The sequence below is a fragment of the Bubalus bubalis genome, chromosome 2, assembly GCF_019923935.1.
Source record: "Bubalus bubalis isolate 160015118507 breed Murrah chromosome 2, NDDB_SH_1, whole genome shotgun sequence".
NCBI lineage: Eukaryota > Metazoa > Chordata > Mammalia > Artiodactyla > Bovidae > Bubalus > Bubalus bubalis.
Genome location: NC_059158.1, coordinates 131,182,008 through 131,207,502, shown reverse-complemented (window position 1 = coordinate 131,207,502; position 25,495 = coordinate 131,182,008). Strand labels below are relative to the sequence as shown.

The 25,495-nt window shown below is 42.5% G+C and overlaps 1 long non-coding RNA gene across 1 annotated transcript; it reads left to right on the top strand.

The window, feature by feature from the left end:
- Positions 1-1,978: 1,978 nt before the first annotated feature.
- Positions 1,979-22,007, top strand: LOC123328545. Its single transcript, XR_006543435.2, has 4 exons — positions 1,979-2,452; positions 3,054-3,250; positions 19,399-19,529; positions 20,542-22,007. It is a non-coding gene; the product is annotated as an uncharacterized LOC123328545 (long non-coding RNA).
- Positions 22,008-25,495: the final 3,488 nt, after the last annotated feature.

Here is a 25,495-nt window from a genome sequence, read left to right as displayed (position 1 = left end):
TGAAATTATGCATTGAGAAAATGTCACCTCCAAGGATCCCTAACTAAAATGCATGCTCTGAATTTTATTATGAGAAAACATTGGAAAGACCCAAATGAGGGAAATTCTGAGCCAAAAACTTCCACGCTACACTATTTTAAATGTCAGTATAATAAAAGACAAGGAAAGGCCAATAAATCATTTCATATTAAAAGAAATTAAAGAGGTATGAAAATTCTGCACCAAAAAAAAAGTAGCCAAGAAAAATATTGTTAGGAAATTTGTGAAATTTTAATAAGATCTGTAGAATAGAGGATACCATTTTGTATTGATGTTAAACTTCCTGATTTAGATAATCATATTTTGGGTGTGTAAGTGAATGTTATTATTCTTAGGATTTTCATGTGTGCTGAAAAGGGATTAATGGATGTGTCAGCAATATACTCCCAAATATTCAAATAGCTAAGAGAGAGAGAATGATAAAGCAAAAACAGATTAAGGTGTTAGTAGTTGGTATATCGGAGAAGGCAATGGCACCCCACTCCAGTATTCTTGCCTGGAGAATCCCATGGATGGAGGAGCCTGCTGGGCTGTCATCTATGGGGTCGCACAGAGTCGGACACGACTGAGCGACTTCACTTTCACTTTTCACTTCCATGCATTGGAGAAGGAAATGGCAACCCACTCCAGTTCTTGCCTGGAGAATCCCAGGGATGGGGGAGCCTGGTGGGCTGCCATCTATGGGGTCACACAGAGTCGGACACGACTGAAGCGACTTAGCAACAGCAGCAGCAGCAGTTGGTATATATAGGTTCTTTTAAATATTCTTTCATTTTTTTCTGTGAATTTGAAATTACTAAAAAATTCCAGCCTTTGGTGTCAGATTGCCTGGTCTGAATCCAAGCACTGCTTGCTACTGACTAGCTGTGTGTCTGTGGGCAAGTTACTTAACCTCTCTGGACCTTGCCTTCTCCATCTCTAACATGAGAATAATAATACTGCCTTCTTCAGGGTTGTGATGAGCTAATATATGTAAAGTACTTGAATGGCTGGCACCTGGCAAACTGTGGACTAATGGTGGTTGCTGTTGTTTGTATCTAAGATAGAAAATCATGGCAACTAGGAAGGTGAGGCAGGGATTTCTCCTGAGACTCTCAGAATGAGGATGCAATGCTCTGGAGGGAGAGGCACTTAATGTCCCTCGACCCAGGCTCTGTCATTATCCTATGGCACTCATGCCTTGGCAGCACAGGCAAGGGCCCTGACTGCCTTTGAGTCTGCCACTGTCTAGCAGGTGACTTTCGACTTGTTAACTGACTCCTCTGAGCTTCAATTTCACCACAGACAAGAGGGGTTATAATCCCTTTCTCTAAGTTTTCACTGTAGCAAATAATTATCAAGCAATATTTAGGGAAAGGGCTTCCCAGGTGGTGCTAGTGGTAAAGAACCTGCCTGCTAATGCAGGAGATGTAAGAGACATGGACTCCATCTCTGGGTTGGGAAGATCCCCTGGAGGAGGGCATGGCAACCGACTCCAGTATTCTTGCCTGGAGAATCCCATGGACAGACGAGCCAGGCGGGCTACAGTCAATAGGGTCGCAAAGAATCAGACATGACTGAAGTGACTTAGCATGCATGCATGCATTTATGGAAAATGCTAAACACCCTGAATGTGCCAGGCATTTGGGGTGAATTATCATCTAATCCTCAAAACAAATCTTTGAGGTAGGTACTATCATTATCTCAATTTTAGACTAAGACCCTTAAGGTTTAGAGAAGTTAATTAAATTGCCCAAGGCTGCCCCTCCTCACACTACCCTCAGTGTTCCTGGCTTCTTTGGGATTAGTGTCCCTGCTGTTGTTTCTCAGAGCTGGCTCAGGCTGGGGCAGAGTCAGGGCCAGGGGAGGAGCATTCCAGAATCTCCAAGGAGTTTGCTCCTTTACTTGAAGACTTTGAGGATATTCCTTAAGGGTGAGGAGATTTACACCCAGGGTCTAGCAATTGAGCTAGCCAAGTGATGTTCAGGGGATCAGCCTGCATTTTTGCTTCCCAAGAGCTGTTGTGTGTACCAAATACTTATAAATAATGCCAGCTATGGTGATCCCCCATCCTGCTGGGGGCCAGCTGCTCCTCCAAGTCTTCATATAGGAGACTGGGGTTCAGACACCTGATGTGGTCTGCCTAAGGCCATTCATTAGTACGGGGACCACAGAGACTGGTTGGGTTTGGAAGGTGTGTGGGGAGAATGGTACTTGCCAGGTTTCCTCAATATCTGGAGACTGCAGGAAACCCAAGAGATGGGAGGCATTCAGCTTGCAGTAAGAAAGATGCTTCCTACAGTTGGAACTTCCTTAAGCAGTGACTTCCCCCTCCAACAAGATTGCTGGCCAGCGTCTGGCTGGTCAGTGTGAGGGGTGCACAACGAGTAGCATTAACTGAAGGCTGGACTTTCAGAGCCCCTGAATCTGAAAGGTAGGAGGCCAGACACTCAGTTCTTTGTATTTTAGTGAGAATTTGCTTCTCAGATCGGCAGTCCTGACAGTTTTTCCTCTGAAACGTCTCTGGAGTCTGTCCACTCTTCTTCACCTCCACAATCATATGCTCCAAGTGCCAGACTACTGTGGCCAAGGCTTTCTAATTGATCTCCCAGCTTTCTATTTGGCCCTTTAGCCATCTTTCTCCAGCCTGCAGCCAGGATGATTGCTTCAAAATGTGAAACTGTCAGTGCCCCTCCCTCATCTCCCTCCATCTTTGCATGGCTTTTTATCACTCTTAAAAGCCTCACATTGCCCCTCCTCTCATGTTCCTCATTCCTCCATGCTGGCCTGTGGACCAGGTGTTTCTGGTGAAGTCCCACCCCAGGGCCTTTGCATGTGCTAGTCCTGCTCCTGATAACTCTCCACCACCTGCTTCCCTTCCACTTCCCCCAGGGAGTGCCTTCCCAACCTTCAACTCTTAGCTCAGGCATTGCTTTCCATGGAACTTTTTTGAAGCACTCCTCCTCATTCCATCCTTAATAGCACTTATGTCTTATTATAATCACACACTATTTACAGCTTGTTTTTTCCTCCAGTGACTGGTCTCTGTCAGCTGTGAGCTCCGTGAGGCCAGGCACCAGTCTGCTTTGCTCACCACCTGTCTCCAACACCTGGCAAAAGAATAGCTGCACTAGGCGTACCTGCTGCATTCATTAACTGGCAAAGCCTCAAGGCAATGAGGCCCAGGAGAGAAGATTTTGAGAGATGAATGGCTAACCTGCCCTTCTGACAGGTAGGCTTTCAGAGGGCATTGGGGTTGGCTTCTGGCTGCCAGTGATGGCAGAAGGGCCCTGGCATGGGAAAGTCCTTCACCTGAGTACTGCTCCCTTGGGAGCAACTCACCTGTGACCTGTTGAGGGTGCAGTTACAAGTGAGGGGGGTGGGCTCAGACCTAGGACCCATGCAGGCACACTCCAGATTCTGCTCAGCTCAGGTGATTAAGGGTTCCCCTGACCCTTAACCACCTGAGCAACCATTTATTCTTATCCTAGTAGTCTTCAGTACTTGTGTTATCATGCATTCATTCATTTATTTTGCTATTTATAGTTTCATTCCTTCTTGAATATCAATTATATGGCCAAGAGGGATGAATTATATTCATCAAGACAACTGCTTTACAAGTAATAGAAAGAACCAGACCTTTTGGTTCTTCCCCCCACCACCCCCATTCCATGTCCTCTGCCTGCCTTTTTTTTCTGTAGAAAAACTTTAGTCAAAAACACATTTAATCAGAGAAGTGAGAAAATGCAGAAGCAAAGGAAAACAAGTAAACAGGACGAAATAATAATAATTTAGTCATTAAGCAAAGTCAAGGACCTTTAGTTCCTCCTCAAGGGCTGTAGGATACATTCTAAGCTATATCCTTTGAGCTCTTTTATAGATACTGAAACCCCCACCAGGTGGAAGACATTAACTATGTGATGATCAGACTGTAGCCATGACTTAACCTGCCACAGTTCTAAGAAATGGCCTCAAAGAAATGGGAACAAGACTGTAGCCATGACATAAGCTGCCACAATTCCGAGAACTGGCCTCAAAGAAATAGGAAAGAAATCTGGAACTGAAGATTAACTGTACTTACAGCAATCAAGATGATACTGATAGACACATGACCAATTTCAAGATGACTGTCAGAGCTGACTGTGCAGTTTCTGTATATAGCCTCCTTCCTCTGTCTATAAAAGCTCTTGCCCCCTGATTGTTGGGAGGAGGGAGAGTCAGCCTTTGGACATGAGTCCATCCTCCCCTCCTCACCCACCCCCCAATAGCCAGCCTACAAAATAAAGCAAACTTTCCTTTCCACCAACCTTGCCTCTTTATTGGCTTTAGAGTGGCAAGCAGCCAAATTCCACTTTAGGTAACAGTAATGCTAATTTGGATGAGTATTCTTTTCTCCCTTTTGCTTGAGAATTGACAACCCCCACATCCAGTGGATGGAAATGTGATCTCGTCAGTTACCTGTGCTAAGACCTGGGCTTCTGCTAACTCAGCTCTTCTAATTCAGCTAAATATTTAATGTGTGTCCAGTTCATTTTCGGAGAAGGCGATGGCACCCCACTCCAGTACTCTTGCCTGGAAAATCCCATGGATAGAGGAGCCTGGTAGGCTGCAGTCCATGGGGTCGCTCAGAGTCAGGACTGAGCGACCTCACTTTCACTTTTCACCTTCATGCATTGGAGAAGGAAATGGCAACCCACTATAATATTCTTGCCTGGAGAATCCCAGGGACAGGGGAGCCTGGTGGGCTGCCGTCTATGGGGTCACAAAGAGTTGGACACGACTGAAGCGACTTAGCAGCAGCAGTAGCAGCAGTTCATTTTATCTCTTCCACCTCCAGTTGGTTTATCCTGCATCACATTCTAATTCCAACTTTCCTTTGTTAAAGGGGCTTTCTTACAGAGCAGAATGCTTTGGCGGGTTAAGTAATATACAGCAGTACTTCTCACCACTGTCAGACCCAATCCCCTTTTCATAGAAAATATTTTGTAACCCTTCCTTTGGACCTCTCAGGTGGCTCTAGTGGTAAAGAACCCTCCAGCCAATGCAAAAGACGTAAAAGACCTGGGAGACATAAGAGACATGGGTTTGATCTCTGGACTGGGGAGATCCCCTGGAGGAGGGCATGGCAACATGCTGGGGTCCAGCCCCGGTGGAGTCAGGGATTTCGAAGGGGAGACGGCTTCGGCGATCAGGATACGATAGAATTAAAGATATAAAGAGTGGTTAAATAAGGATAGCTCAGTGAGAAAATTCAGTGGGGAAAAGAGGCTGAATAACTTGGTTTACGTGGAAAGCTAATAAAATTCCAAAGAGAAAGAACGACATAGGGAGACCAAGTTTCGGTGAACAAGGCCTGCACTTTATTTTCCAGAGTAGTTTTTATACCTTAAGTTATGCATAGAGGATAATGGGAGAAGGGGTAGTCATGCAGTAAGCCAGGCTTTCTTCCTGCAAACTTATCATATGCAAAAGTTTAGATGATTTGCATCATCTTCTGGCCCGGAGGCCTGTTAACATTTTAAGACCCTTTCTTCAGAAAACTTATTTTTCTCTAAGGGTGATTAGTCAGGCACCACCCTCCAAAAGCATTAGATAAAGTTGCATTCCTATAGGGCAAAGGTGTGGTGGGCTATAACAAGAAAAAGAATTAACTCAAGGGTCCAAGGTTACAAACGTTAAAGCTACTACTTACATTTCTATACACCAATTATATCAATCAATACACTGCCAGGGACACAGTAGGTAAGTGATATGGAGACTTAGCAGCGAACATTGGCCCAACAAGTGAAAAACCCTTCACCAATACAATTTCTAATCAATCTTTTAACTGCTCAAAGGAATCTGTATTTAGACAGTTTAGAACATCTCATGCCTCTCACAGTTGGGAGGCTCTGAACAATCACATGTGGCCGGAAAAACCTATTCAGGCAGGCTAGAGGACTTCCAAAGGAGTTTGTAGGTTGAAACACTATCACACCCAGGAACTTTATTAACTGGAGCTGTAAGTTAACTCTTTTTTCAGAAAGAGGTAATGGGGGACAGCCCCCTGTAAAGTCAGAGGTGTAGGTGAGAGCACAAAGCAGAAAGTAGGCAGACTCTGGTTTTGGGGGTAGATGCTTGAGAATTTCCAGGGGGACTCCTGAGGCTCAATCCCACCTTTGTGTATGCCGAGCCTCCTTCCTCATGACCTTTGCCATGGGTGGAGTTCCTCACGCTGGCTCCCGGCAGCAACACATTCCAGAATTCTTGCCTGGAGAATCCCATGGACAGAAGAGCCTGTCAGGCTCAAGTTCATCAGGGTCGCAAAGAGCTGGACATGACTGAGGTGCCTTAACATGCACGAACAAAACCCTTCCTTTACTGCACTGAAATGGAATTCAAAGATAGGGTAGGGGATTCTCTTTGCTGGAAAGGGACTAAATGCTTTGTTGCGGGGTTGTATGTTTCTACCAATTCTCTTCTGGTTCCAGCCATCTCATCTCATCTCAATCTCCATCTTCTCTGTAAAGATTCTTCTATACACAGAAGAATCAAAGCTAAGTGGAAAATCAAACATTTAATTATTAGCTGGACAGCCCCCTTACCCCACTATTTGCCTCTATTTCCCCAAATGCACAATGCTTTTGTTAGCAGGGCTGGAGCACAAGGATTGGGGAAGTCCAAGCTATGACAAGAGAAAGTGTGTGCCCTTTAAAAAGGCTATTTGCCCTAAACCTGTCACATAGGAATCTCAAGCCTATTTGGGTTTGGAAGGCAAAGTTGAATAACTCCCTGAATGAATGAAGGTCCCTTCACAGCCTGAGGAACTCTACTGGGATCTGAGTGGGTGTGCACCCCAGAATGTATACTGGCAGCAGCAAAGCTCTGAGTTGGTGAGCATTTGAGGAGGCTTGGGGAAGTCTTAGGTCTCAGGATGTGCCTCTACATTCTGCTTCAGGGATAGGTTATAATGGCCAGGCTTTGACTTTTATATGTGAGGGATCAGCCCTGGTTTCTGGGATATTGATACTGAAAACTTGCCCTCTGTGCACCGGTAGGGAATCCAATGTCAGAGACAGAGTTTTGGGTGAAGTAGAAAAGAGTAGCTTAATTTCTTTGCCAGGCAAAGGGGGACAGGGTAGACTCCTGCCCTTGAAAACTGTGTGTCCCAGTCTGGGAGGATTTGACGAGGAGTTTTATAGCAATAGTTCAAGGTTGGCATTGCTGATAAGATCAGGCTGTGTGCAGGGCCTACATTCCTTTAATCTGGCCTCAGGTAATGTCTTGATGAGCTTCTCTGGTTCCTTTAATATGGCCTCAAGTGGTCTTCTCTAGAATGAGGAATGATAACTCCATTTGTTGGGGGTTTTGGTTCTGTAAAAAAAGATATTGTTATGTGTATACTTTGAGGGGGGAACTGGAACCCTGCCCCAAGACTGCACTATTTTTTTACATATAATTTTATTAATTATATATTTTTGACTGTGCTAGGTCTTTGTTGCTGCATAGGCTTTCTCTAATTGTGGAGAGCAGGAGCTACTCTCCAGTTGTGGTGTGTGGGATTCTCATTGTGGAGGCTTCTCTTGTTGTGGAGCACAGGCCCTACCACACACTGGCTTCATGTTAAGATTCATAGACACCATAGTTGTGGCTTCTGGGCTCAAGAGCACAGGCTCAATAGTTGTGGCCCCTGGAATGTGTTGCTCCAGGACATGTGGGATCATCACAGATCAGGGATGGAACCTATGTCTCCTGCATTGGCAGACATATTCTTTACCACTGAGCCACCAGGGAAGCCCTAAGGTTGTACTATTGTTTCTTGGCTGCTCCTTCCTTATCTTTACATCTCCTCCCTTCCCTGATTAGCAGCTGTTTGAACCTGCCCTTTCAGACTCAAGGAAGTTCATGGAGGCTGGAGTCTGTTCCTTAACAAATAAGAAACAGGGAACACAGAAAATTTCTGTGCTCAGGAGCCCCTCAGGGTCCTGCTTGGTTTCAATATGAAAAAAAGAGATTTCAAGGTGAAAGAGACTGCCACATAAGTTTGGGCCACCTCATTATCTGGGCATGTAGCCTATTTATTCCATGGAAAGCCATGTAGTTGAACCCATCTTATAAAAGCAACATTAACTGCATAAAGTAAATTCCATATACTTACCTTTTAAAATGTGGGTTTATTATTTGCAGTCAACTCTCATTGTTATCTTCATAAAATTCTGAATTAAAGAACACATTCAGGTATTGTTACAAACTAATAACCTGGGTTGCTTGGACCCTAACCTGGCTCCTTGAATTAAACTCCAGGACCCCAGTAAGTGTTTTCACAAAACTTGAATTGGTCTGGATGCCTGTGCCTTAAATGTTATCTTTCTTGTCATCATCAGTCACCAGTTTACTCATACAGGAAGCCCTAAATAAAATTCTCATAGACTTTAAGGTCTCTCTTTAACTCTTCTTTAAGGGAGATATCCCCAAGTCTCCAGTTGGGAAGGGAATCCCTGCCTGATTTAGACACAGGGGAAAGCTTCTTCCATCTAGTTAGTTCAAGTGCAGTAAGGCAGGAGAATCATAAAAATGGCACCACTATTGGAAAGGAAAAAGTAAAACTACCTTATTTGAGGGAACATATCATCTATCCAAAAAATCCTAAAGAATCTTCAAATGAACACTAGAATAAGTGAGACTGCAAGTTTGCAGTCCATAAAGTCAATGTACAAAATCAACTGCATTTCTATATATTAAAAATGAACAAGCAGAAATTAGAATAAACTACCTTTGAACAACAAAAAATTAAATACTTTGGGATAAATTTAACCAAAAGAATGCAAGACACATACCTTGAAAACAAAGTAAGAAACATTGCTAAGAGAAATTAAAGATCTAAATAAATGGAGACATAAATGTTGAGCATCAGTCAGAAGATTGAATAATATGTCAGTTCTCTTCAAATAGATCTATAAATTCATGACATACATATAAAAACTCATCCATACATTAGTTTTATTTTGTAGAGATACACAACTGTTTGGAGTTCATAGGGTTAAATTTCTAAAATAGTGAGTGACAGACCTATGGTTTATAACAGCAGATAAGAGGAATCAGCGGATTTTAGAACCAGAAGGGACTTTTCAAAGGTACTAATTTAACTTCACAGAGTAGCAATAGAAAAAAACAGTTTTTTCTTCTTAGTAGAAAAAACTGAAATCAGGAGAGAGGAAGCAGCTTCCCAGGAGCTCACTGTGAGTTAAATTGCTGACCTATCAGAGCAGAAACTGAACTGGTTACTGAGTAACTAGCCTTTCTGTTCTTGTCTTTTCAAAAAAGATTTATTCCTAAAAATGGCTGCTTCTCATTACTTTATTTTTGCTGGGTGAGGAATCGAGACCATACAATAAAATGATATTTCTCCTTTCCCTCTCCAAACTAAAGGCATGAATATGGTAGATGAGTTGTCACTCACCTGAGATGGGCAGCATTAAACTACAATATTGAGCTGTACTAAAATACTTGATTTTGAAAGAGGAAATTATGTCTTGAGTCTGGGGGAAAAAACCCAGGCAGAGAGAAAAATGTAAAATCAGTCAACTTGAGAAAAACTATGGCAGCATCTAGTTAACTGGAACTAACATGTGGGGTGGTAAATCACGCATCTTTTCAAGTTGCTGGCCTTTCACAGTGAGAGAGAGGGCTTCCCTGTGACTCAGCTGGTAAAGAATCCGCCTGCAATACGGGAGACCTGTGCTCGATCCCTGGGTTGGGAATATCCCCTGGAGAATGGAAAGGCTACCCACTCCAGTATGCTGGCCTGGAGAATTCCATGGACTGTGTAGTCCACGAGATTGCAAGGAGTCAGGCGCAACTGAGCAACTTTCATTTTCAGTGAAAGAGATGGTCAGGCCACCTGAGAGTTTCTCACCAGCCCCCAAGGATGTGGGTCATGAAAGCTTGGAAGAGGGAGCTTTTTGAAAATTAAGCTTTTAATTTTAATATAATTGTAGATTTACATGTAGCTTTAGAAATAATATAGAGATATCCATGGATGTTTTACCCGGTTTGCTGTAAGGTAGCCCCCTTGGAAAACTAGAGTACAGTATTCTAACCGAAGCATTGGCACTGATACAATCTAAAGGTCTTAATTAGATTTCCCCAGTTCTACTTATACCCATGTGAGTACATGAGTGTATATGAATGTGAGTGTGTGTACATGTACATTTAGATAACAATGTTATCTCATGTGTAGGTTCATATAGCCATCACCACAGTTTAGGTGTAGAACAAATTCCATCAGCCCCAGGAACTCCTGGGTTACCCTTTTAAAAAGTAGTTTATTGAGCTGGAATTCATATAAAATGAATCGATTGGGAGTTTGGGGTCAGTAGATGCAAAGCAGTATATATAGAATGGATAAACAGCTAGGTCCTACTACATAGCACAGGGAACTATATTCAATATCCTGGGATAAACCATAATGGGAAAAATATGGGAAAAATGGAAAATGGAAAAAAAAATGGAAAAAAATGGGAAAAAAAAAAGAATGTATACATATATATGACTGAATCACTTTGCTGTATAGCAGAAATTAACATAACATTGTATATCAACTATACTTCAATTAAAAATGAGAAAAAGTAAATTAACCATTTTAAAGTGAATAATTCAGTAGCATTTAATGCATTTACAATGTTTTGTAACTACCACCTCTATAAAAACAATTTCATCACTCCAAAGTAAAATTTCTTGCCCATTAATCAATTTCTCCTTATACTTTTTTCTTAGACCCTGACAAGAATCAATATATCTTCTGTCACTATGGATTTATTTATTCTAGATATTTATATAAATGGAATCACACAATATGTGACATTTTGTGTCTCTCTCCTTTCCCTTACCATATGTTTTCAACATTTATTAACATTGTAGCATTTATCAATATTCCATTCATTTTTATGACTGAATAATATTCCATTGTATCTATAGACCATGATTCATTTACCCAGTCATCTGATGATGGACATTTGTGCAGTTTCCATTTTTCAGTTATGTGGATAGTGGTGCTATGAACATGCATAAATATGCAACAGTATCTGTTTACAATTCTCTTGGGGCTGGGGGTGGTGGTATATACTTGGGAATGAAATTGTGGATGATACATTAATTTAATGTTTAAAAATTTTAGGAAAAGCCAAATCATTTTTCACAGTGCCTGAACCAGTTTACATTCCCACCAGCAATATGAAAGGTTGTTGTTGAATCACGTGAATACACTGGGATTCTTGGCTCCCGGAGGAGAAGAATTCAATCCGGGACCAGAGACGAGGCTTGATCGCTCAGAGCTTTTGTGTAATAAAGTTTTATTAAAGTATAAAGGAGATAGAGAAAGCTTCTGACATAGGCATCAGAAGGGGGCAGAAAGAGTACCCGCTTGCTAGTGTTAACAATGAGGTTATATAATCCAAAGAATGTCTGGAGGTTGCAAAGACCTCATCAGACCCACTCCCATAATTTACATCTTAAGGTAACACTGTCCTCAGGCAAGATACATCCTTGTAAAGACCAGGTCTACTCCCATAATTAACATTTTAAGATAACAAAAGGTGAATCCAAAGACTGCCCTTAGGCAGGATACATTATTGTTATATAATCCTAAGGAATGTAGAGAAAGACAAAAAAGTTTGTCCTTTCTTCCTCCTTGAGAATTCCAGACCCCTCTCTCCTTGGGGACCCCTAGACTCCCTATCAACCTGCCTAGGAAATGACTCTCTCAAATACATGAAGGTCCCAATTTTTCCACATTTTTAGCAATATTTTGCTGATAAGTGCTCAGTCATTTCCATTCTTTGCAACCCCGTGGACTGTAGCCCACCAGGCTCTTGCCATGGGATTTTCCAGGCAAGAATACTGAAGTGGGTTGCCATTTCCTTCTCCATGGGATTTTCCCAACCCAGGGATAGACCCATGGTCTCTTGTCTGCTGCATTGGTAGGTGGATTCTTTACCACTAGCACCACGTGGCAACACTTTGAGAGACTGTTTTTCATCTTATTTACTTGTTACAGGTGAATTAGTCCACTGGGCCTTCAACATGTGAATTTTGAGGAGGAACACAATTCAATACACAACCTGGGTCTATTTGGATTTTCTATTTCTTCTTGAGTCACTTTGATAGTCTGTGTATTTCTAGGAATTTGTCTACTCATCTAAGTTATCTAATTTGCTGTTGTAAAATTATTCATGGTATTCTCTTACATACCTTTTAATTTCCATAAGGTTGGAAATAAATTCCCCACTTGCATTTCTGATTTTAGTTATCTGTGTCTTTCTCTCTTTTTTCCTTTTCCAGTCTACTTACATGATTTGTCAATTTTGATAATCTTTTCAAAGAACTCACTTTTGGTTTCATGGATTATTTTGTTTTTCTATCCTCTATTTCATTGATCTCCAGAGTAGATAGTCAACAATGTTCCCAAAGGTGATGTTTACCTGGGTGAGTTCAGAATGAAACAGGAAAGAAAGGGACAGTTCTCCACTCACAAGGAGATCCAAGGCTGATGGGGAAGACATGGCACAAATCTGGAAAAACATGGGGAGATTAGGATCCTGATCTCAGCACAAGGCCCCATGGTCCCAGTGCATGCTCTTGTGTGGAGCTGTGGTCTGTTCACCCTCACAGATGGCAATATGCCATTGTAGGACCAAGCACAATCTATATATCCAGGCTCCTGTGACAAAAATTTAGTTGTTCTAGTTTGGAGATACTACAGACAATACTGGAATGACCACATTTGAATACATCCTTTGTGGGTGTATATACACATTTCTTAGGAATGTGCCGATAACCGGACTTTATGTGTTTAGCCTGAGTAGATACTACGTCTTTCAAAGCAGGGTATGTATATATTTATATATTGGTGAACGGGCTTCCCTGGTGGCTCAGTGGTAAAGAATCTGCCTGCAATGCAGGAGGCACAGGAGCTGTGGGGTTTGATCCCTGGGTCATAGCAAACACCCTCTTCCAACAACACAAGAGAAGACTCTACACATGGACATCACCAGATGGTCAACACTGAAATCAGATCCCCTGGAGGAGGGCATTGCAAACCCATTCCATTATTCTTGAATGGAGAATCCCATGGACAGAGGAGCCTGGAGGGCTGCAGTCCATAGGGTCACAAAAGAGCAGGACATGACTGAAGTGATTTAGCAGAGCATATGTATTGGTGAATTGATCCAGTTTCCTCAGTTCTCAAGTGATCTTGATGAAGCTGTTTACCAGCCCCCAAATCAGCATAGTGAGCAGGTGAAGGCCACACAAAATATTGGAAGGCTCATGAAAGGGCCTTGGGGTCAGAAATGTCTGTTGTTGAATCCTGCCTCTGTCACTGACTAGCTGTGAGGCCCTGGGCAAGTCACACAATGGTCCTGAATTTATTCCCTTATGATAAGGTCGAGTTTAGTGAGGCCTGATATCATTCCCTGCAGAAGGGAATGGCAAACCACTTCAGTATTCTTGCCTTGAGAATCCCATGAACAGTATGAAAAGACAAAAAGATAGGACATGAAAGATGAATTACCCAGGTCGGTAGGTGCCCAATATGCTACTGGAGATCAGTGGAGAAATAACTCCAGAAAGAATGAAGGGACAGAGCCAAGGCAAAAACAACACCCAGTTGTGGATGTGACTGGTGATAGAAGCAAGGTCCAATGCTCTAAAGAGCAATATTGCATAGGAACCTGAAATGTTAGATCCATGAATCAAGGCAAATTGGAAGTGATCAAACAGGAGATGGCAAGAGTGAACATCGACATTCTAGGAATCAGTGAACTAAAATGGACTGGAATGGGTGAATTTAACTCAGATGACCATTATATCTACTACTGTGGGCAGGAATCCCTTAGAAGAAATGGAGTAGCCATCATGGTCAACAAAAGAGTCCAAAATGCAGTACTTGGGTGCAATCTCAAAAACGACAGAATGATCTTTGTTCATTTCCAAAGGAAACCATTTCATATCACGGTAATCCAAGTCTATGCCCCAACCACTAATGCTGAAGAAGCTGAAGTTGAATGGTTCTATGAAGAACTACAAGACCTTTTAGAACCAACACGCAAAAAAGATGCCCGTTTCATTAAGCGGGCTGGAATGCAAAAGTAGGAAGTCAAGAAACACCTGGAGTAACAGGCAAATTTGGCCTTGGAGTACAGAATGAAGCAGGGCAAAGGCTAATAGAGTTTTGCCAAAAGAACACACTGGTCATAGCAAACACCCTCTTCCAACAACACATGAGAAGACTCTACACATGGACATCACCAGATGGTCAATACCAAAATCAGGTTGATTATATTCTTTGCAGCCAAAGATGGAGAAGCTCTATACAGTCAGCAAAACCAAGAGTGGGAGCTGACTGTGGCTCAGATCATGAACTCCTTATTGCCAAATTCAGACTTAAATTGAAGAAAGTGGGGAAAACCACTAGACCATTCAGGTATGACCAAAATCAATCCCTTATGATTATACAGTGGAAGTGAGAAATAGATTTAAGCGACTAGATCTGATAGACAGAGTGCCTGATGAACTATGGATGGAGGTTCATGACATTGTACAGGTGACAGGGAGCAAGACCATCCCCAAGAAAAATAAATGCAAAAAGCCAAATGGCTGTTTGAGGAGGCCTTACAAATAGCTGTGAAAAGAAGAGAAGAGAAAAACAAAGCAGAAAAGGAAAGATATCCTCATTTGAATGTAGAGTTCCAAAGAATAGAAGGAGAGATAAGAAAGACTTCCTCAGTGATCAGTGCAAAGAAATAGAGGAAAATAATAGAATGTGAAAAACTAGAGAACTCTTCCATAAAATTAGAGATTCCAAGGGAACATTTCATGCAAAGATGGGCTCAATAAAGGCCAGAAATTGTATGGAGCTATCAGAAGCAGAAGATATTAAGAAGAGGTGGCAAGAATACACAGAAGAACTGTACAAAAAATATCTTCATGACCCAGATAATCACGAGATGTGATCACTCACCTAGAGCCAGACATCCTGGAATGTGAAGTCAAGTGGGCCTTAAGAAGAATAACTATGAACAAAGCTAGTGGAGGCAATGGAATTCCAGTGGAGCTATTTCAAATCCTGAAAGATGATGCTGTGAAAGTGCTGCACTCAATCTGCCAGCAAACTTGGAAAACTCAGCAGTGGCCACAGGACTGGAAAAGTCAGTTTTTATTCCAATCCCAAAGAAAGGCAATGCCAAAGAAAGCTCAAACTACCGCACAATTACACTCATCTCACGCGCTAGTAAAGTAATGCTCAAAATTCTCCAAGCCAGGCTTCAGCAATACGTGAACCATGAAATTCCAGATGTTCAAGCTGGTTTTAGAAAAGGCAGAGGAACCAGAGATCAAATTGCCAACATCTACTGGATCATTAAAAAAGCAAGAGAGTTCCAGAAAAACATCTATTTCTGCTTTATTGACTATGCCAAAGCCTTTGACTATGTGGATCACAATAAACTGTGGAAAATTCTGAAAGAGATGGACATACCACACCACCTTGCCTGCCTCTTGAGAAATCTGTATGTAGGTCAGGAAGCAACAGTTAGAACTGGACATGGAAGAGCAGACTGGTTACAAATAGAAAAAGGAGTACATCAAGGCTATATACTGTCACCATGCTTATTTAATTTATATGCTGGATTGGATGAAGCACAGCTGAAATAAAGATTGCCGGAAGAAACATCAATAACCACAAATATGCAGATGACACCACCCTTATGGCAGAAAGTGAAGAAGAACTAATGAGCCTCTTGATGAAAGTGAAAGAGGAGAGTGAAAAAGTTGGCTTAAAGCTCAACATTCAGAAAACTAAGATCATGGCATCTGGTCCCATCACTTCATGGGAAATAGATGGGGAAAAAATGGAAACAGTGGCTGACTTTATTTGGGGGGAGAGGGTTCCAAAATCACCACAGATGGTGACTGAAGCCATGAAATTAAAAGACACTTACTCCTTGGAAGGAGAGTTATGACCAACCTAGACAGTATATTAAAAAGCAGAGACATTACTTTGCCAACAAAGGTCCGTTTAGTCAAGGCTATGGTTTTTCCAGTCATGTTTGGATGTGAGAGTTGGACTGTAAAGAAAGCTGAGCACCAAAGAACTGTTGCTTTTGAGCTGTGGTGTTGGAGAAGACTCTTGAGAGTCCCTTGGACTGCAAGGAGATCCAACCAGTCCATCCTAAAGGAGATCATCCTGGGTGTTCATTGGACGGACTGATGTTGAAGCTGAAACTCCAATACTTTGGCCACCTGATGTGAAAAGCTGACTGATTTGAAAAGACCTTGATGCTGGGAAAGATTGAGGGCAGGAGGAGAAGGGGATGACAGAGGATGAGATGGTTGGATGGCATCACTGATTCAATGGACATGAGTTTGGGTAAACTCCAGGAGTTTGTAATGGACAGGGAGGCCTGCCGTGCTGCAGTCCATGGGGTCCTAAGGAGTCAGACATGACTGAGCGGCTGAACTGAACTGAACTGAACTGATATCATTCAGCTGTTGAAAGGAGTTAAATGAAGTTGTGTGTATAGTCGGCCTGAAGGAGCACCTAATATATGGTGAGTGGGCAGTAAATGGCTGCTGTTAGTCATATTTTAAATGCTTTTTGCAGGTGGTGACTTAGGAAGTGAGAAGGGCTTGAAGTTAAAATTGCAGGTGTGCAAGTGGTAAAAACTGCTCTCATAAAGGCTATGTCCAAAACCCAGGCACTTAAGCTTGTAAAGGCTCTGAAGTTCACCTTCATAGCCCAGTCCTTCCTATTTTACTCCAGGTCCTAAGAAGTTCCTCTTTCTTTCATCCCCAATTCACAATCAATTAGAGAAGGCATGATGACAATGATGGTGGTGGTCATTATGTGAAGGAGTCTACCACTCACAGATATTCAGACAGCAGTGGGCAACTTTAGCTGAGGGTTGGAAAAAGAAAAAGAGCAAAAAAGAAAAAAAAGAAAAGAAAGTCCCTGTGCCCAAGGCCATGGCCATGACTCTGCTCCTTTGAATGCACTCAGCACATCCACATTGCCTGGAGTGGGAAATCTCAAAAAGCTGCTGCGGCCCCTTGGCCTCAGAGCATCCCTGGGTTGGCTGCTTACCTGCTTCAGTAGTTCTAGTGTTTTTCCTCATCAGAGCCCGTCTCAAATCCTACCTGCATTGCCACACAATCTTGTGTTTACCAGGCTCTTAATTCATATTCTTTTTGCACAACACTTTGGGGTTTGCTGTTTAGTTCTACTCACCATAAGCAAGAATCTCCTTGTGTAACTCCACCTCCAGGTTTCTCTGGTTCCCCAGGTAAGGCCAGCCATGAGACAGCCTGTCAGTCATCCCTGGAGAGGGTCAAGAGTGCCCTTCACCACCCCCTAAAATGTCTAGGAAGAGCATAGCACTGGAAAAATGATCCCCAGTCATGGTGATGTGTGCAGTTGTGTATAGGATGCCAGAAGGCAGGGTGATATGGGTATATTTCCATTCGCACAAGTAAAAAAGAGAAGAAATTTTGAATCATCAAGAAATCATTTTTTATTATTTAGCTTCTACTAGGCCATATTTGACTTTACAGAAGCTACTATGAGCTTCATTTGCAATATTAGAACCTGTGGGCTTCTTAATGAGACTATAGAGCTTTGTCCTCATGGCTGGATCCCAGAGCTGTCCTTTAGTCCAGGGAACCACACCACTGAGCAGAGCCATCCTCTGACCTGGATCAGACTCTGAGTGTGTGTGCACATGTGTGTGTGTGAGAAGCTGGTGCTGCAGGGTCCTAGGAAACCAAAGGAGCAAGACTTGGATATCCCAGGAGATAAAACAGGTCACAGGTGAACACAGGACAGGGATGGGTTGACAAGAATTCCTTTTATGAGCAGAAACTCCAGGGCACAATCTGGGAGGAGACAAGCTGTAAAATACAGAAGTCCAAGGCTCCATCATTAGCCAAATTCAACACCTGCTGACCAGAGGTAAAGTGCATTTTCAGAGGTGAATGAGTTCATCTGGGGAATGGAGTTTGCTCTGTTGCAGGGCACAGGCCATGGTGCTAGGGTAAATAGCACTGTGGATGAAACGGGAAGAATTACAAAGGTGGTGAGCCTTCCCAGGGGCCCAGCTCTCACTTGTAGGAAGCCTCCAGGCCTTTACTGCCCCATCCTCCTTGGGTACAGATACTCTGCTTCTCCACTGTGACAGGTATTTGCATTCATACCTGAGCCCAACGACTCTGCTGTTGACATACCCACCACCTAGAGCCAGAACCCTCATACGAGGGGGAGTTCAATCTGGTATTGAGGTCCCAGACTTTGTATTTATTGAGGGGGCCAGTGAAAAATGGGTGGATCAAAAGGATTTCCAAGTTTTAATTTTGCCAAAGTAGGGCTTAAAAAAAAGTTGACTCTTTCACATTCTTTTCTGATTTAGTTTATTATAGAGTACTAAGTAGAGTTCCCTGTGCTATACAGCAGGTCCTTATTTGAAAAAATTAGATATATTTATATGCATAAATGGAGAAGGAAATGGCAACCTACTCCAGTACTCTTGCCTGGAAATTCCCATGGACAGAGGAGCCTGGTAGGCTGCAGTCCATGCAGTCGCGAAGAGTCAGACACGACTGAACGACTTCACTTTGACTTTTCACTTTCATGCATTGGAGAAGGAAATGGGAACCCACTCCAGTAGTCTTGCCTGGAGAATCCCAAGGACAGAGGAGCCTGGTGGGCTGCCGTCTGTGGGGTCACATGGAGTCAGACACGACTGAAGCGACTTAGCAGCAGCAGCAGCATATGCATAAAAGAATAACCGTGGTGTGCACTTGAAACTAACACAACATTGTAAATCAACTATGAAAGTGAAAGTGTTAGTCACTCAGTCACATCTGACTCTGCAACCCCATGGACTGTAGCCCACCAGGTTCTTCTGTCCATAGAAGTCTCTAGGCAAGAATACAGGAATGGGTAGCCATTCCCTTCTTCAGGGGATCTTCCAAACCCAGGGATCAAATCCAGGTCTCTGCATTTCAGGCAATTGTTACATACTCCAATATAAAATAAAACTTCAGAAATATTGACTATTACTAACTGTAGCTAATATTTCCCCAAGGACATTTTGGCACTGAGAGAGAGAACATGTTTCAAAATGAAGGACAATCCTTTATGTGTCCCTTCCATCCTGTCCCCACTGGTGTGGAAATGAACCTTGGTTCATGTGCTTCTGCTCCTCTTCCCCCTCATTCCACACCCGCCCCCCATCCCCCCCACCTACTCACACTGAGCATGGGACAGAGCCGTGCTCCTCTCCCAAAGTGGTGCAAGGTTGGGATGGAAAGGTGGCAGTGTGAAGAGCAGGTGTCTTGTCTTTCCCTCAGGGGTGGTGTTGGTGGAAGGCTGCTGGTGGAAGAATGCTGGACTGGGTCCTCCTGAAGCCAGCCCTTGTCAAGCCCACTCCTCTGCTCACTGCAGTCCCTGCCCATCCTTCTGATTCCTCCCTTGGAATGAAGTGAGTTTGGCCTTTGCAGGGGCCTCTCAAGACTCATACCTCTTGCAACCCTTCCCCAAGGTGACCTTGTTTCACCCTGTAAACCTCCCATCCTGTTCCTGGGGTCCTTCCAACCAGCTCTGTGCCTCCTGCCTGCCAAGGCAGCTCCTTCAAGTGAGATGCAGTTCCACATTGCTGGCTGAGTGCACGTCGGCGATGGCTCCCCTGGTGGCCATTCAGCTCAGACCTGGCAGCCCAGCAGCAGCTGGCCTGTGGTAGGCAGCTGACTGCCCGGAGGACCACTGCTTCCCTGCCCATCCCCAGTGCCTCCACTATGCACTTTTATTGAACTCTTAAGATGACATTATGAAAGACAGCTAATTAGAGGAGAGACAGCCTTGAACAGGGGGAAAATAGAGACCAGCCAGTGAGGTTGAGTTAACTTGATTTGATTATTTATTCAGTGGTAGGAAAAAAAAAAGTGTGCAATTAAGCTTTTACTGGGCATTAGTGGTTACTGTTGAGAGCATCTGCTTCAGGTGGAGAGCTTGCTGCAGGCTTTGGGATATATTAATGCCATCTGCAGAAAAGGCCTGGGGAGCTTTGGAGAACCGGTACCAGGCCCTCAGAACTAACAGTCTGAGTCCACTCTATTTCCATGAATGGGAAAATAAGGCCCAGAAGGGGGCTGGGGTCCAATGCCTCTGTCCCTGGGAACCCGAACTTGTCACTGTAGCTTTTGTGCACAGCAGCTGTAGAGTGTATCACATCCAATCCCATTGCTTGTCTGCAAGTCTGTGACAGCCTGTGTTCTGGCCCCCCAGCACTGGGCCTGCCATGTAGTTAGACCCCCACTCAGTAGTCATATGCATTCAGATTGAAAAAGACCATCTTGAGAGGACTGATTGGCTTTTGTATCTCCATTTCCTGACTGGCTGCTTTTGGAGGCAGGGACTGAGTCATATTCACCCCAATGTTCCCAGCCTGGCACATGGCTGGTATCCAACATGCTATTCTCTTTATATCTCCATAGCTCTTGTGGGGAAAGAAAATTGAATCCTGCCAGCTATGGAGCAGTCAACCCGCAGGTGTGAATTGTGCACATGAAGGCTGGAGGAGCCAGAGACTTCCTGGGCGTCAGAGAGCAGACAGTTGCAGCTTTTCTGGCAAAGCACGTGGCAGAAGTGGGGTTCAGTCCCAACACATACTATGGTGAAGTGGAACGCTTATGTTTTTTCTTTTTTAATGGATGTGTAGCTGATCTACAATATTAGTTTCAGGTATACAACAGAGTGATTCAATGTTTTAATAGATTATACTCATTTGAAGTTATTATAAAATATTGGCTATGTTCCCTGTGCTGTGCTTTATCTCCTTGTATCTTATTTACTTTATACGTAGTAGTTTGTGCCTCTTAATCCCCTTCCCCTATGGTGCTTTTCCCCCCATGCCTCTCCCCACTGGTAACCATTAGGTTGTTCCCTGTTTCTGTCTTGTTACATTTGTTCATTTGTTTTAGTTTTTATTTCAACATATAAGTGAAAACATTCAGTATTTGTCCTTCCATGTATGACTTCCTTCACTAAGCATGGTACACTCCAGGTCCGTCCATGTTGCTGCAGATGGCATTGTTTCATTTGTGTGTGTGTGTGTGTGTGTGTGTGGAATAGCTGTAGAGCATATCACATGCAATTGCATTGCTTGTCTGCAAGTCTGTGACAGGCTGTGTCCTGGGCCCCGTCGGCATTGGGCCTTCCAGGTAGCAGACCCCCACTCAATAGCCATATTTAGGTTGACATTCCATTGTATTCATATACTACATATTCTTTACCCATTCATAAATGGATTGATGCACCTTCAGTTCAGTTTAGTTGCTCAGTCATGTCCGACTCTTTGCCACCCCATGGACTGTAGCATGCCAGGCCTCCCTGTCCATCACCAACTCCCAGAGTTCACCCAAACTCAGGCCCATTGAGTCAGTGATGCACCTTGGATTGTGTGAATATCATGGCTATCTAAATAACACTGCTATAAACACTGGGGTATATGTATCTTTTCAAATTAGTGTTTTTGTTTTCTTCAGATATATACCCGGAGACAGAATTGTGGAATCATAGAGTGGTTCTATTTTTAGTTTTTTGAGGAACCTCCATACTGTTTTCCATAGTGGCTGTACCAATTTATATTTCCACCAGCAGTGTACTAGGGTTCACTTTTCTCCACATCCTCACCACGTTTGTCATTCGTTGTCTTTCTGCTAAGAGTCATCCTGACAGGTGTGAGGTGACGTTCCATTTTGGGTTTGATCTGCATTTCCTCATGATTAGTAATGTTGAGCTTGTGCTCTGTATTCATGTGCTTGTTTGTTATCTGTGTATCTTCTTTGGAAAAATGTCTATTCATTCTTCTGCCCATGTGTTGATTAGGTTGTTTTATTTTTGATATTGAATTGTATAAACCCTTTATATATTTTGGATACTAATCCTTTATCAGACATCATTTGCAAATATACTCTCCTGTTCAGTAGATATTTTCATTTTGTCAGTGGTTTTCTTCATTGTGCAAAAGCTTTTAATTTTACCTAAGTCCTATTTGTTTATTTTTTCTTTTGTTTTCTTTATCTGAGGATATAGATCCAAAAAAATATTACTAAGATTTATGTCAATGAGGATATTGCTTATGTTTTCTTCTAGAAGTTTATGGTTTCTGGTCTTACATTTACGTCTTTAATTTGTTTGGAGATTATTTTTGTATGTGGTATGAGATAACGTTCGAATTTCGTTCTGTTATACATACTTGCCCAGTTTTCCCAGCACCACTTAATGTAGAAATTGTCTTTTCCTCATCGCATATTTTGTCTCCTTTGTCATAGGCTAATTGACCATATGTGCTGTGGGTTTATTTCTGGGATCTCTACTCTTTCTCATTGAACTATGTGTCTGTTTTTGTTCCCGTTACTATACTGCTGTGATTAATCTAGCTTTTAGTACAGTCTGAAGTCAGGGAAGGTGATTTCTACACCTCTTTTCCTCTTTCTCAAAATTGATTTGGTTATACCAGCTCTTTTGTGGTTTGAAACAAATTTTAGGATTATTGTTTTTTTCTAGTTATTGTAAAAACTGTCATGGATATTTTGAGAACATTAAATCTGTAGATTGCTTTGGATAGTAAGTCAGTTTTAACAATATTAATTATTCTGATCCAAGATCATGGAATATCTTTCTATTTCTTTGTATCATCTTCAGTTTCCTTCCTTGATGTCTTATAGTTTTCAGAGTATAGGTCATTCACCTTCTTGGTAAAGCTTATTCCTAGGTATTTTAATCTTTCCAATGCAGTTGTAAATGGAGTTGTTTTCTCCCCTTCTCTTCCTGATGTTCATTACTGGCATATAGAAAGACAACAGTTTTTTTGTATTTAATCTGGTATCCTTCAATTTAATTTCATTTAGTAGTTCTAATAGCTTTTGGGGGGAGATGTTCAGTTCAGTTCAGTCACTCAGTCGTGTCCAACTCTTGGTGACTCCATGGACTGCAGCACAGCAGGCTTCCCTGTCCATCACTAACTCTCAGAGTTTATTCATACTCATGTTCATTGAGTCGGTGATGCCATCCAACCATTTCATCCTCTGTCATCCCCTTTTCCTCCCACCTTCAATCTTTCCCAGGATCAGGGTGTTTTCAAATGAGTCAGTTCTTCACATCAGGTGGCCAAAATATTGGAGTTTCAGCTTCAACATCAGTCCTTCCAATAAATATTCAGGGCTGATTTCCTTTAGGATGGACTGGTTGGCTCTCCTTGCAGTCCAAGGGACTCTCAAGAGTCTTCTCCAACACCACAGTTCAAGGCATCAATACTTCAGCACTCAGCTTTCTTTATAGTCCAAATCTCACATCCATACATGACTACTGGAAAAACCATAGCCTTGACTAGACCGACTTTTGTTGGCAAAGTAATGTCTCTGTTTTTTAATATGCTCTCTAGGTTGGTCATATACGTCCTTCCAAGGAGTGAGCGTAATTTCATGGCCTGCAGTCAATATTTGCAGTGATTTGGAGCCAAAAAAAAAAAAAAAAGTTTGTCACTGTTTCCACTGTTTCTCCATCTATTTGCCATGAAGTGATGGGACCAGATGCCGTGATCTTCATTTTCTGAATGTTGAGCTTTAAGCCAACTTTTTCACTCTCCTCTTTAACTTTCATCAAGAGGCTCTTTAGTTCCTCTTCACTTTCTGCCATAAGGGTGGTGTCATCTGCGTATCTGAGGTTATTGATATTTCTCCCAGCAATCTTGATTCCAGCTTGTGCTTCATCCAGTCCAGCTTTTCTCATTATGTACTCTGCATATAAGTTAAATAAGCAGGGTGACAATATACAGCCTTGATATACTCCTTTCCCAATTTGGAACCAGTATGATGTTTCGTGTCCAGTTTTAACTTCCAGTTGCTTCCCGACCTGCATACAGATTTCTCAGGAGGCAGGTCAGGTGGTCTGGTATTCCCATCACTTTAAGAATTTTCCACAGTTTGTTGTGATCCACACAGTCAAAGGCTTTGGCATAGTCAATAAAACAGAAGTAGATGTTTTTCTGGAACTCTCTTGCTTTTTTGATGATCCAGCGGATGTTGGTAATTTGATCTCTGGCTCCTCTGCCTTTTCTAAATCCAGCTTGAACATCTGGAAGCTGACAGTTCGTGTACTGTTAAAGCCTGGCTTGCAGAATTTTGAGCATTACTTTGCTAGCATGGAGATGAGTGCTATTGTGTAATAGTTTGAGCATTCTTTGGCATTGCCTTTCTTTGGGATTGGAGTAAACTGACCTTTTCAAGTCCTGTGGCCACTGCTGAGTTTTCCAAATTTGCTGGCATATTGAGTGCAGCACTTTCACAGCATCATCTTTTAGGATTTGAAATAGCTGAACTGGAATTCCATCACCTCCACTAGCTTTGTTCGTAGTGATGCTTCCTAAGGCCCACTTGACTTCGCATTTCAAGATGTCTGGCTCTAGGTGAGTGATCACATCATCGTGATTATCTGGGTCATGAAAATCTTTTTTGTACAGTTCTTCTGTGTATTCTTGCCACTTCTTCTTAATATCTTCTACTTCTGTTATCTCCATACCATTTCTACCCTTTATTGAGCACATCTTTGCATGAAATGTTCCCTTGGTATCTGTAATTTTCTTGAAGACATCTCTAGTCTTTCCAATTCTATTGTTTTCCTCTATTTCTTTGCATTGATCACTGAGGCTTTCTTATCTCTCCTTACTATTCTTTGGAACTCTGCATTCCAGTAGGTGTATCTTTCCTTTTCTTCTTTGCTTTTCACTTCTCTTCTTTTCACAGCTTTTTGTAAGCCCTCCTCAGACAACCATTTTGCCTTTTTGCATTTCTTTTTCTTGGGGATGGTCTTGATCCCTGCCTCCTGTACAATGTCATGAACCTCCATCCATAGTTCTTCAGGCACTCTGTCTATCATGTCTAATCCCTTGCATCTATTTCACTTCCACTGTGTAATCATAAGGGATTTGATTTCGGTCATACCTGAGTGATCTAGTGGTTTTCCCCACTTTCTTCAGTTTAAGTCTGAATTTGGCACTAAAGAGTTCATGATCTAAGCCACAGTCATCTCCCGCTCTTGGTTTTGCTGACTGTATAGAGCTTCTCCATCTTTGGCTGCAAAGAATATAATCAATCTGATTTTGGTATTGACCATCTGGTGATGTCCATGTGTAGAGTCTTCTCTTGTGTTGTTGGAAGAGGGTGTTTGCTATGACCAGTGTTTTCTCTTGGCAAAACTCTATCAGTCTTTGCCCTGCTTCATTCTGTATTCCAAGGCCAAATTTGCCTGTTGCCCCAGGTGTTTTTTTCTTGACTTCCTACTTTTGCATTCCAGTCCCCTATAAAGAAAAGGACATCTTTTTTGGGTGTTAGTTCTAGAAAGTCTTGTAGGTCTTCATAGAACCATTCAGTTTCAGCTTTTTCAGCA